The sequence below is a fragment of the Numida meleagris genome, chromosome 1 (assembly GCF_002078875.1).
Source record: "Numida meleagris isolate 19003 breed g44 Domestic line chromosome 1, NumMel1.0, whole genome shotgun sequence".
In the NCBI taxonomy this organism is placed as follows: Eukaryota; Metazoa; Chordata; class Aves; order Galliformes; family Numididae; genus Numida; species Numida meleagris.
In genome coordinates, this window is record NC_034409.1 from 15,325,497 (window position 1) to 15,338,513 (window position 13,017).

Here is a 13,017-nt window from a genome sequence, read left to right on the forward strand (position 1 = left end):
TTAAAAGGGAATTATGAAACAGACGTTATATAAAATATTTGCATGCATTCTTAATTTGAAATTATCTGAAGGGTTAAATTCAATATTTTGGGTTATCCACAGAATTTCAGTTACTTCTCTGCAAATGATGTTTGCTACAAAGGTTCACCTATATCAGCATTTTGGCTCAGATGAGCTTTTGATGTGAACCTCCTGCTGGTCCCCATTTACTACACTTGGGTCTGTCAGCGTACGTAGGGAATTTCTTTCACACAAAGCTCAACCAGAGGAGGTGCTCCAGGATAGCACACAGTGCACTGCAGCCATCACGGAGCATTTGAGCTATATGGGAGTAAATCTGCTATGAAGCGTATGGGGTAGATACTGAATCTTCAGCCTCGAGCCTTAACTCTTCAATTTGCTCCTGTTGCATTGTATTGATTTCAAAGGTAAACATCAGCTTCCAGGCAAATTGAGCCCAGCAGCTCATAAAGCTTGAAAAATTCAGTCTGCAGTTTTCCCCACAAATTAATAAAAATGGTGGGAGAGGGTGGGGAAGAAATCAGAGAAAAATATTTACAGAGAAATTTGGGCTTCTTGTTTTTGTCTGAGCTCCTCCTCATCCATTAGGAAGGAGTAGCAAAATGAATTGCCTTTTTCCCCTCTGAAACCTCATCTCTGAAATCTGAACAACCCTCAGCCCTGTTGCTGGGGAGGTTAGGTGAACCCAGAGCTTCCAACTGAGTGTTACATACTCCTGTTTCACGTTGTGCTCCTCCTTCTTCTCTATTAGCTTAGCCTGCTAATGCTAATTTCTCTGGGATAGCAAATCGACTTTTATGATTCCTAATGTTACATCTATACTACCATTACTGGACTTCGTTTTGAGGTGCAGAGGTCAAATCATCAAGTACTGAGACACTGCTTTTTGAAGGATATCCTTTTAAACATGACTTAATTTTGCTCTAACGATGCTCACAGATTTGCAAAATAAACACTACTGTATGTGTTGCAGGTACTGGTGACATAGTTTCATTAACCTACTTGAGATGCTCTTTAGTAGCCCTTTATTTTACTGTGTTCAGCCTTCAAGCAGAGCAGTTTATCCCCCACTTTTGCCTACTCTGCTGTACCTTCTTTTGCTGCTCTCTTTAGCTGTACATCCTGTGAGGCAAGACACTGTTGTTTATCTGGCTCTGTGTTCTTAATAGAGCCATCATTAAGCACAATAAGTATATCTCCTGCTGAACCTTAAAAAGCAATAATTATCTTATTAGAAGTAGATCTCAAAATCCACCCCTTCAAACACAGATGCTTTCTCCATGCTTTCTTCTTTTTCCACCTCTAGAAAATAGAAGATGCTAATTTAGAGATAGTAAGAAATTAATCTTCCATGTAGTTGTTATTATCACTGACATAATTACAATGACTTTTATGTTTAGTTCCTACGCAACAAACGCTTGTATGTGTTTAACAAGTCAAACCTATTACAGTTGCTTTTCTTAATACTATTTGTTTTGCACCACTTAGGACTAGAAAACACTATGGGCTTATTGGTATGTGCTATACTTTCTGGGGTCTTACCGAACACAGGAAATAAGGAAATAGAGAGTGAGATTCTTCCTGCTTAAAAGATGCCACTGCCAGCATTTGCTGGGTCTCGCTGGTCATGGTAGCCCCAGGCACAGACCTGCTCTGTAGGCTAACCCTAGATGGGATGATTTCTACCCATTGGGCTTTGCCTGCTCCCTGATAGCAGCTGTTCAGGTCATCGGGGACCAGGCTGCAGCTGGACTGCCAGTTCAAACTGTTCTTCCTTAGATGGATCCCTGATGAGTGCAGGAGGAGAACTGCTTCCTGAGGCGGTGCTCTGCTTCCAGAATCCTCCCTCTGGAAGTTCCTGGGTGAATCAGGTTTGCAAACAGGTAAGCGGTCTGTAGTTTCCCACATAGAGTCTTTCATTATGAAATGTCTAGAAAAATAATGGAAACAACAAAAGAGAAACAGCAATGACAAGGATAGAATAGCTTATGCGACTCATAACATTATCCTCCACAGACAGGGAGGGAAACGATGAATGCAAGGAGCGGACAAGTGTGAGTGAGGCTGTGTCTATGAGGCAGGACAGAGGTCTGCAGTTTTCCCATTAGCTCTGTGAGATCAGCATGGTAGTCGCAGAGCTGCAGTGTGATGGCTTTCCCTCTGCTCCCCATCCAGCCATGGCTCTGCTTCCAGACCTGCCTGGTTTTGGGAACCTAACATGTAACAACACATAGCCCATTACACTGGTAGAGTGACGTCTGTCTTGTGAAGTTTCCTTTGAAAAGAAATTGCTAAGTAAAAGTGATCTGAAGAAGGGAAGAGAAAAGCGAATCATTAAAATGCTACATTTGGGAGGTCCTCACATCCTGGATGTATGACAGCAATGCCTGTCTGCCTGCTTTGGTTCACCTCAAGTCTCCAAGACAGGGAAGGATCTGCGGGGTGCAGATTAAAGGTCATCCATAATGTTTTGCAGGCTAACTGGCTCCTTAATCTTGCTCTGACCACCAGCCAAAAATAGGCAAGTGATCAGTCTTACTGATGCAGCCTAACATGGTTGCTGTTTCCCTCATGCTTTAGTCCTGCAGTGAATGCAACACACAGGAAAACTCTGACGCTTTAGCTATTTGCTTGAAGCTGCAAGAAAACTGTCTATCTAGGAGTGTTTCTTGCAGATAATACTTCACATGACAAAAATCCTGCAATCTGAAGTAATATTTAAGGGCATATTTTTGCTGTTTGTTTTTACATACATACACAAGGACACATCACCTATTGTAGTGCTTGGATAAGCCTGAAGCTGTGGAAAGCGGTGTGGCCATCCTAGGGAGCATCAGGATTTTGTGCAGGATGTGCCCACCCTGAGCCCCTCTGAGTCAACAGGAGCTGATGACTATGCCAGACAACATGTCATAAATTAACAGATTTGAAATTCCCAAGTATTTTGTGATATTTAGAGAATTTCTGTTAAAATCAGCCTAGGTACTCAGAAAAGAAAAGCCTTGGCAATTCTCCACATTTACAGTAAATTGCTTAAGAGGGAGATTTAACAGAAACTCAAGGAGAGGGATTGAAGCTTTCACTACAGCAGTAATTGAGGACTCTCCTCTCAGTGGCAATGACTTTATTGCATCCCCGCGCACCGCTGAACCTTTCCTAAGAGCTGAAACACTTCAGGGAATGCTCTATGACATTATCCAGAGAGACACCAGAGCAGCCCACTGCTGACAGAGCTGCTGTGCCAGCTGGTGGCAGGGAGGAGCATCCTGCACACACACAGCTGGCAGAGCACAGCTGGCAGAGCAGCGACCAGCTGCACAAAGTGCAGGGGACAAGGTACTTTATGGCTTCTCCCAAAACAGAGAGATGACACTGCCAAGTCCTTTCTGGCAGGTGACACTGCAAGCTAATGTGGCACCAGCCATGCTGTCTGTGAGAACACCAGCTCATGCACTGTCATCAGGTGGATTATACAGTGAGAAGTGAGCATGGCTAAAGGAGGAGGGTGGTAGCTGGTGTGTAGCCAGTGTTTTTCTTGCTGCAAATTATTTCTCTCTCAGTCCTTTAAAACTCTCTATTATTTAAACTAGCGTGTGCAAAATATTGTTTATCAAGGGGGAACATTTTCCCATCTTAAGTGCTTGGGGCTGTACTTGCCTTCTCCTACTCTACCACACTATACATTCATTTCAGCTGCTGTCTCCACTTCCACATCTGAAATTCTGCTCTGCAAAACAGAGCTCCGCATATTATGTGTGTAATCTGTACCGTTGAGTCCTAGAGGAATGTGTTTGCATTCAGTTACATTACATTGTTACGCTAGGGAACCTGTTTTACCATAAAATCCCAATCACTCGATAGAACAATCTCTTGATAGAATTACTTATTTTCCTTACTAATGGTCTCCATTACATTGTATCTGCGAAGTTTCCCAGTAAATGAGAAATGCTTTGAACAGAACTGATCCCAAACCATGCCATTACAAATGCTCTTTAGCATTATTTTCTGAGTTAAAATCTTATTAGCACGTGCTGCATTCATTTTGTATAGCGCTACTTTTTAATCAACATATCATTTGATGAGAAATTATATCAACCTCTTTAGTAAAATCTGGATAAACTACCTTGCATTGTCCCTGTTTGCTGATTTTATCAACAGAAGGAATCATTTGGTGTTATTTGTTTTCTGTGTGCTCTTTGTTGCCCATCCTCTGCAGTTGTCTTTAAAATTCACATGTTGAACCTTAGCCTAATTTAATCCCTTTGAGGCAGGGACGACTTCAGAGCTAAGGCAGAGCAGAGCACAAAGGGAATTCAGAGAATTACTAATAATAACTGTATGCTGGTTTCTTCAGCTCTCTGCTGTGATCTAGTTGTTTCACACTACTTTAGCCAGGACAGATTTTTATGTACCAAATCCAGAAAAGACTTTGACGCTAAAACTTACTTCTTGAAGTGCCTACATGGTAGGATTCTACCCCTAAAAAGAATTCTAAAGCCTGCGCTAGAAGTCTGCACTTCTGAAATGGAGCACACAGACACCTGGAAAAGACGGCTATGTAGAATCAGCTTAGAAAAAACACTCAGATCCACATCTCACATGTCACACGGTTGTGTTGAGACATCCAGCTGCTTTCAGAGAGGCAAGCAGTGGCTGCGTGCTGACAGCAGGAGGCTGGACTGGATGAAATGCAGAGGTCACTTCCAACCTAAACAACCCCAAAATTCTGTGATGAAAACAGCAGGTTACCACTCTTTGGACAGCGGAAAGTAGTGATTTCTCTGCTAAGTTAACTGCTGTGCTGAGATGGCCTCATGACATAAAGCTATGTTTCAGATTTGTATTAGATTTAAATTTGGACACACTTATACAGCAGTAAGTAAAAAAGTTGCTGAGTTTTAAAGGTCAAATTAAGCTTTAGATAATAATGAAGAATAATGAACTGTCATCATTTAGATTCTCTGGTAGGAAGCATTCTTAATTCAAGGCTAAGTACAGATTAGGATTAGCACAGCTACGTGTCAGAATCATAGAATACTTAGGTAAAACTTTTTTTTCCTTAATTTTAAAAGGGATGGTGAGTTTTGAAGTACGGCTCCTAACATTCCCTTGCCATACTGAGTTACTGTGGTGAGAGTGGCTTAGCGGGCAATGCTAACCCAAGGCAAGGTCTTGCAGAAGGTAAATTTGAGGTTACTGACATCATTGTGACCTTCAAGTACTTTAACAGGAAGCTTATAAACAGATGGGAGACCAACAGTTTTTTAACAGTCTGATAGTGATAGGACAAAGGGGAACGGTTTTAAGCTAGGAGAGGAGAGATTTAGGCTAGACGTAAAGGGGGAAATTCTTTTCATAGAGAGTGGTGAGGCCCTGGCACAGTTGCCCAGAGAAGCTGTGGGTGCCTCATTGTGGAGCTGTGGAGGCCAGGTTGGATGGGGCCCTGGGCAGCCTGAGCTGGTGGGGGACAACCAGCCCACAGCAGGGGTTGGGACTGGGTGGGCTTTAAGGTCCCTTCCAACCCAAACCATTCTGTGACGCTATAATTCTATGACTGGTACATCTTCAGAAATTACGTGTAAATAATTTACGCATGTTAGGAACTCAAGCTTGTTCTTCATAAAGATTAATACTGAAGCATGAATAATATTATTCAGAAGGGCTTTTAAAAATAAAAACATTTTAGAATTAAAAACTTTTAAAATGTCTTGACCTTCTGAAGAGTTGTTTATGTTTCTTAGGAAATATATGAACGTGAGTAAAAGTATAGTTTGTAATTAGTCTTCTTCTAAATGTACTGCATAACTGTGCATCTGTGCTAACTATATCATAATGAAAATCTACAGGAAAAATTTAAAGGACTAAGCACCTGAAGTTAATATTCAAAGTAAAATATTAATTTGTACTGAAGCATCTGTTAAATTCATGAAGGTTAATTAATTCATTGTTCATTTCTGTTCTGCTGAGTTCCTATAAGGATGAATTTGACCTACAATGTTTAATTTACTGCAATGATGTATACATCCAATAAATTTAAGAATGAATCTTTTTCTAATTTTCCTCTTAATCATACCAAGTAACATTCGTTTACATTGTTAGAGCTTTAGAATTCACAAGCTTCATTTTCAATGTTTATAGTTAATTTCTGATACATACATCTAATACATAAATACGAAATGAGTGACAACTATTCAAATAAATTATATATAGTTTTATTTTACAGAGTTTTGAGCTTAGCTCTGAGCAAAATTAATAATGCAATCCATGTGAATATTTTAAATTTGGCCAGTTCTTTTTGCTTTGCATTTTTTCACGAAGAAGAGAAGTGTTCGTGATGTAACTGTCCCAGTCTGACAAATGCTGGTTATCCTGGCAGCTGGACAACACCTTTTTGCAGAATAGCTTTCACGCAACTCTACTACGGTTACCTAAATAGTAATAATTTTCATGGGATCCTTGCTACTGTGACTCTGGAATGTGTACTGCTGGTATCTGGCAATTGCCCCATACTAATTAGTTATTTATTTTTGGAGATGAATGTTTATTCCACAGAAAGATAAATAATGTGTATGACGTCACTTCAGGAAGAAGCATATTTTTCCTGGAAGGCAGTCTTTCTGAAAGGAAGAGAAACAAAAGGTTCTCATTTATTGCAGATACAGAATTAGAAGGCCTGACAGTCAACAGCACAATTCAGACTATTGTACTGTTTAATAGTTCATATTCTGTTAAGTAATAGAATCTAATTCACCTCCCTTTTGAAAAACGCTGTGCAAATTTAAATGATATTTTGAAATAGAAAACAAGTAATGGATCAGGGATCATTTGAATAATTTGTGAGCACGTACTTTGAGATAATAGAAAGGAACACGAGAAAACAGAAAGAGCAAATTAGTACTCTTCATACAGGCAAAGAAGAAATCACTCAAACTCAGAGAATTTTAAATGTAAGCTTACACATTACTTTAGTCAGGAAGACTGCAACTGCCCAACAGCACAGTCATGAATTTTAAGCATATGGTTAAATGCATTCCTACATTAATGCCATAGCTGTTTTGGAAGATAGTCAAACTCATTACACTATTAGAGCTACAAATTTTCAGCCTCATTAAAACCCTAATTGCTTGAACATTAGCATGAAATGAGGAAACTCTGATGGACAGTGTTTTCAAAAGTCGATCCATATGCTGTCAACTGTTAGTTTTAGGTATTTTAATGTCATGGAAAATGATATAATTCATGGAAGATAGAGTAAACGACAATGGAAAATAAGTATTATTGTAAAAAAAATTCATTTTGCTCATCTTATATGTTTTTTTGTTTCCATGAAAGAAAGAGAAACAACTCTTTGAAGTTCTCACTTATTTCTTTTCCTGATAATTCAGTGAGTTTCTAAAAGAAATTACTGTAAGTCACACTGTCTTTTTGACCATTCGTTAATACTACAGAATCTTTCCTAATACAATTTCTTCCCTCCCCAGGCTCCAGATGATAGCATCCCATAGTGTGGGAGAGGTGTGAGCTTTCTGCTTCCATGTCTAACAGTGGACTATCAAATATGACAAAGAACCTTAAAGAGCTGTGAAGTTTTCCTCTATGAAAGTAGTAGGTAATGTTCTATTTATGCAAAAAATTGCATATGTTGTTTTTTTCCACCCACAGACAAAAAAAGTTTTATCTTGGGAAGAAAAGAATCAAGAAGGGAATGAGGTAATAAATATAAAATTGCAGTAAGGCTTTCAAGATGAATTTGGGGCAGATGTTTATTGTAAGCCCAACTACATGAAAAATAGTACATGGAGGGACTTGGCAACATGCTTAAATTCCATTTATCTTTGAAAAAAATACAAACAAAAAGCACCACTTCTTTTTTCAAAATGATGAAGCAATAAATACTACATGAGCCAGTAGGGTGGCAGGTTATTTGTAAGATTTCACTGTGTCGGTTTACAAGAAGAAATTCATGAGAGAAACTGTTAAAAAGCAATTGTCATAAAAGTTTGGTTTTGCTTCTTGCTCTCTACGTAGAATATACACTGCTATCCTGACTGAGACCTTGCTGGAAGCAGAAATGATGTGTGAACTGATATATAACCCAGATTATACGTTTGTGTGCGAGTATTGATAAGCAGTGGATATGAGTTACCTGGATTAGACCAGGTTATCACCATCACTGTGCACACATTTCTCTGAATATTTGCAGGAAGGTAATAGACCAGCAGCCAGTGCTCTCTGATGAAATCTATAGCGGAGTCTATTCTCAGAGACACAATTTGTGCCAGTTTTGGCAGAGATACTGTTGTCTTCAATGTGAGCTCAAGTCTCATCAGTAGTATTAGGAAATACATGAAGCTCTGTGCATGATTAATAAAAGGCATAACCTGACTGATGTTCTAATGTAGCAGTTTGGGTATTGCTGCTTCTGGGCTCAGAATTACTACAGGGACTTTCTGAAATTATTATTTTTTTTTTCTTTTTCTAAAAATGTCTGCATTTGTCTTTAGTTCCAGTGAATAAAATAACTGGAGAACATACTGGTTAGCTGTTGAGGCTAAGTGTGCCAATTTCTTCTGAATAAGTTAATTAAGTGTTATATACAAGTTATATATACAATTGTGCAAGTATATATACAATTATGCAAGTGTTATATACAAAGGCTTTGCCTCCAAAGTTGTGTTTCCTAATGGTGGCAGTGATTTCATGAATACTCTGGGAGCAATCTGAGGGAAAAGATGTGAGCAGAGATTAGGCAGAGAAAGAAATTATAAAGTATATTATTACTAAAAGATCTGCAGTGCTCACACATGTTTTGCAAATCCAGCTGATATTTCTTTGAAATATGAGAGGTCTAGAAGTGAGTGGGCATGGCGGGGAAGGATGGAAAAAAAGAATTCCAGTCTTTCGAGGGTAGTCTGAGAATAAAGGAAGTGACCAAAGAGGAAGAAGCAGATTTCCTCTTCTGGAGTCAAGACACTTTCAGTACTCAGCTGATCTCGTGATAAATATATCAAGGTTTCTGTTTGGCGCTGCCTGATTTTATTGAAAGGAAAGCCTCTGACAGTTATTTAGACCTCTCAAGACAAACTGCGTGCAGATGATCCTTTTGTCACTATTCTTGCTGCCACACTAAATAATGGTTGGTTTAGGAACACCTTAAATTTTCTGCTGCCATAAGATAGCGATGAGTTGTCTTTCTAGAAAAATGGCTTTAAACACATCCTTGCATGTTTCTGGCAACTTGTCCACAAACAAAATTAGTTCAGCCCATGGCTAATTTTAGGGTGTATCAGTATATTTTTTTAATTCAAAAAGAATTAATCAGTATGATTCCTTATCCTTTATGTTGAAATCTAAACAGTAACCTGACCTCACTGGCTACTAAAAACTAGTAATAAAAATACTTCAAAGCAAATTAATAGAACTTGAGATGCATAGTACACACTTCACTCTGAGATGAGGTCCAGACAATGTGTTTTCTAGATATAAAATTCATGTACAGAGAGACTTGCCTACACAGTTCCAAGTGAAGTATGTGAAATGGATTACACACCTACTCCTAGACGATTGTGAGAGTGCTTCAGAGGCCTTTGCCCTTTTGAAGAGCTTTTTAACAGACTGAAAACTGTGACAGGAACTGATGTTACTGCTATTTAACCCAGCATGTCTGTGCTAATTCTATGGAAGGATGCTTTCCTCAGGATGTAGAAGGAGGGAGCTTTAGATTGGATATAAGGATCAATTTATTCACAGAGAGGATGGCCAAGCACTGGAATGAGCTGCCCAAGGAGGTGATGGATTCCCCACCCCTGCAGGTATTTAAGAGACATACAGATGAGGTGCTTAGGGACATGGTTTACTACTGGACTTGTAGTGTTACACGTATGGTTGGACTTGATGATCTTGAAGGTCCTTTCCAAACTAAATGATTCTATGGTTCTGTGATTTATAGTTTTACTGATGATGATGACCTGTCTCTTCTGGCCTTCATCAAACTAGAAACAAGCTTGAAATAATCCAAGGAAACTTTATCTGGTGCTGAAGGTGCTGTGACAGATAGCCAGTCACTGTGAATATACTCAGCTCTGGTGTAAGTAAGTATAACACAGTAAGATAAAAGCAATGGAATCAGTCTAGAGGTAAACAAACAAATGCAGTGCTAACTTTGTCATCATCAAGAAATGGAGAAATCATTAGCTGTCTTCATAGTGATGACTCATGAACTTCCTCATGCTTATGCCATGATGATGAGGTGCTCTTTTCACTTTCAGACAGCAGGGCTGTATTTCTAAGGCTTTGTTACATAGGCCTAGATAATTTTTACTAATGAACGTGTTCTCCTTGACATCTGTGAAAGTGCAGACATGGGCCCTTAAAAAACTAGTATTTACAGTGAAATTCTTGAAGGAGTGGAGATTTCTTCCTTACACCTAACCCCTAAGTCAGACATCTCCTTTAGACTTCAGCGTTACACAAACAGAGTTTCATCAGTATTCCTATATTTAAAAACAGACTACAAAATTATGCAACTACAGAAGATAATTCACGCTGGAAGAATGATCAACATGTTGTATTACGGATGGTTTTTAAAGCCTGTGATCTGGATTCAGCCATGGTGTTTGCTGATGGTTTAATGCTAAACATCTTGTCTTTGCTCAATGGGCTAAACTGCAGTGTCAGCAAAGAAAGAGAAAGCTAAGCATAGGAATCAAAGCCAGGAAAGAAAGATGTAACAGCCCTTAAACTGCATGTCATATTAGGACATCAGCATTGTTTCAGTGCTACGTTCAGCTATCAGAAAGGACAAAGCTATACCTAAGTTCACTCCCTTATTTCACTTCTCGAAAGAAGGACTTGGACAGCAGCAAGGATAAAAGCATGGTGTTTATAGGATGTTGATCAAAAGAATTACTCAACAAATACTCGAAGAAGAACCAGGGAATACATATTTATACATATTTATCACAAACTCAGACTTACTATTTTGGTTGTTGTGCAAGTGGTATGCTAGAATGGCATGGAGTTTTGCTCCAGTAATACTGAAGCTCATTTCTAAGCTCTTCCTCATATTCTTTCACATCTGCAGAAGGAAAAATGCCATTCTGAGTTCCTTAACTTCCTACAGAATAGCTTAAGTTGGTTTTGTGTGTGTTTTTGTTTTTAGGACTGTGAATATTAAATGATAAAACTTTTCTTGAGATGTCAAATTAAGGATCTCCAAGGCAGAATGATAAGGAAGTAGAGGGGAGTAATCAATGTTTACATCTTGTGGCATTTGGGTTCAGTTACAATGCTGAAACCTGGAAACAGCAGTGCTCTAAAGCAGTAATTCAGTGTTACACATTAGACTTATTTTGGAATCTGTAGCTTGTTCATCCTGTAATTACCTCAAGTAAGTAAGTCCCTCATTCCTAAAATTAGGTTGTGTGTATTGAAACAAGATATGTAGCTGTCTGATAATTAGCAAGGGCTGACAATAAGAAGTTTACAATTACAAAAGGGAGGAAAATGTCCTGCTTTCTGCTCCAAACTGTTCATAATCAATAATCTTATTAAAATGCCAGCACAGTATATATAACAAACAGCCCTGATGTTTCTTTTGCACTGTAGTCTGCTAACTATTTTGTATGCAAATTCCAGACAGAGTCCTAATCTGTAGACATTGTCACCAGACCTCACTGGCATTTAGGAATGGCATTTAAAAACAAGCAAAAACAAGGTGCCTCTCTGGAATTAAAATAACGTATATTTAGCCATATTGGTGTGTATCTTCCAGCTGTCTCCTGCTTAGTTTTGAGTTTCAAACTTTCCCATAGAAATCATTCTCAGTGCTTGAGAACTATGTTCTTTCTCAAAGCAGAAACATTAGAAAGCAAAATATCTGTGCCCTGGTAAATGCGATGAGAGAACATGGATATGTCCCCAGCAATACTGATGACATGAAGCGCCTCAGCTCTGTCATTATTATCATAGAATGCTCTATGTATGGCATCAACTATTTCCATTTTTGTAAGCAAAATAGGACATTAAAATCAGATAACATAAAAATATAACATCATCAAAGAAAGCCTTCATTCTAACCTCATTTCCTGTCTTTAGCAGTGAACTACAGTGGCTTAGTAGGGAAAAATGTAAGGTCACGTTACACTTACATGATATACATTTAAGTTATCCAGGCCAATAGTTATATAATGTATAGCAATATATTACATCTATATTATATCTGTTATATCTATTCATGTTTTTAAAGTTATTCATGCCTTGCCCTGTGAGCACCCCTGCTTGAGATTTTTACCGTAGATTATGAAAGAGGGAGGAACAGTATGATAAAGCTGAAAAGGAGTTTAAAGCTTTAAGAACTGTTCTTCAGCTCTTAGTCACCTAGCACCCTGTTCCTATCTGGCATTAGTCTCTCAAGGTATCAGCAATCCTTCACCCATCCCTTCACAGCACTGTATAGAAAAAGATAAGAGTGAACTAAATTTGCTTTGTTTATTGGCAGTTTTGGCTTTCGGCTTGCTGGCATGACTGACTGCAGACACACCTGGCATACTTGTGAAAGTGTGTGGCTTTGTTTCTGCACTGAATACCTCAAACAGGCTGATTTAAGAGGAAGTACCATGGTGATACCTGATGAGCATTACTTTGTGTTCAACAAATGGACAAGAGAAGGAAGAGGAAGAAATGAAATTCAGCTCACACATTCCTGAAATCAAAAAGGCAGATTAAGCAGGGTGTGAAATTGGAAGTTTCTGAACAGAGATGTCTGTGGTATCTTCCTTGAGTTTCTGCCACCAGCTGCGTCCTGTGAACAGGCCTGTGTTACTGCTTTCTGTGCTCACTGTTCAGTCTTTTGGCTGGGAGCTAAGAAGATGTCTGAGGTCAAGTTTTCCTTTAATTGTTTTGTGATGTACTCACAGCTGATGCCTTCTCTTGACACGCTCCAGGGCCTCAATGTCTTTCTTGCAGTGAGGGGCCCACAACTGAGCAAAGCAGTAG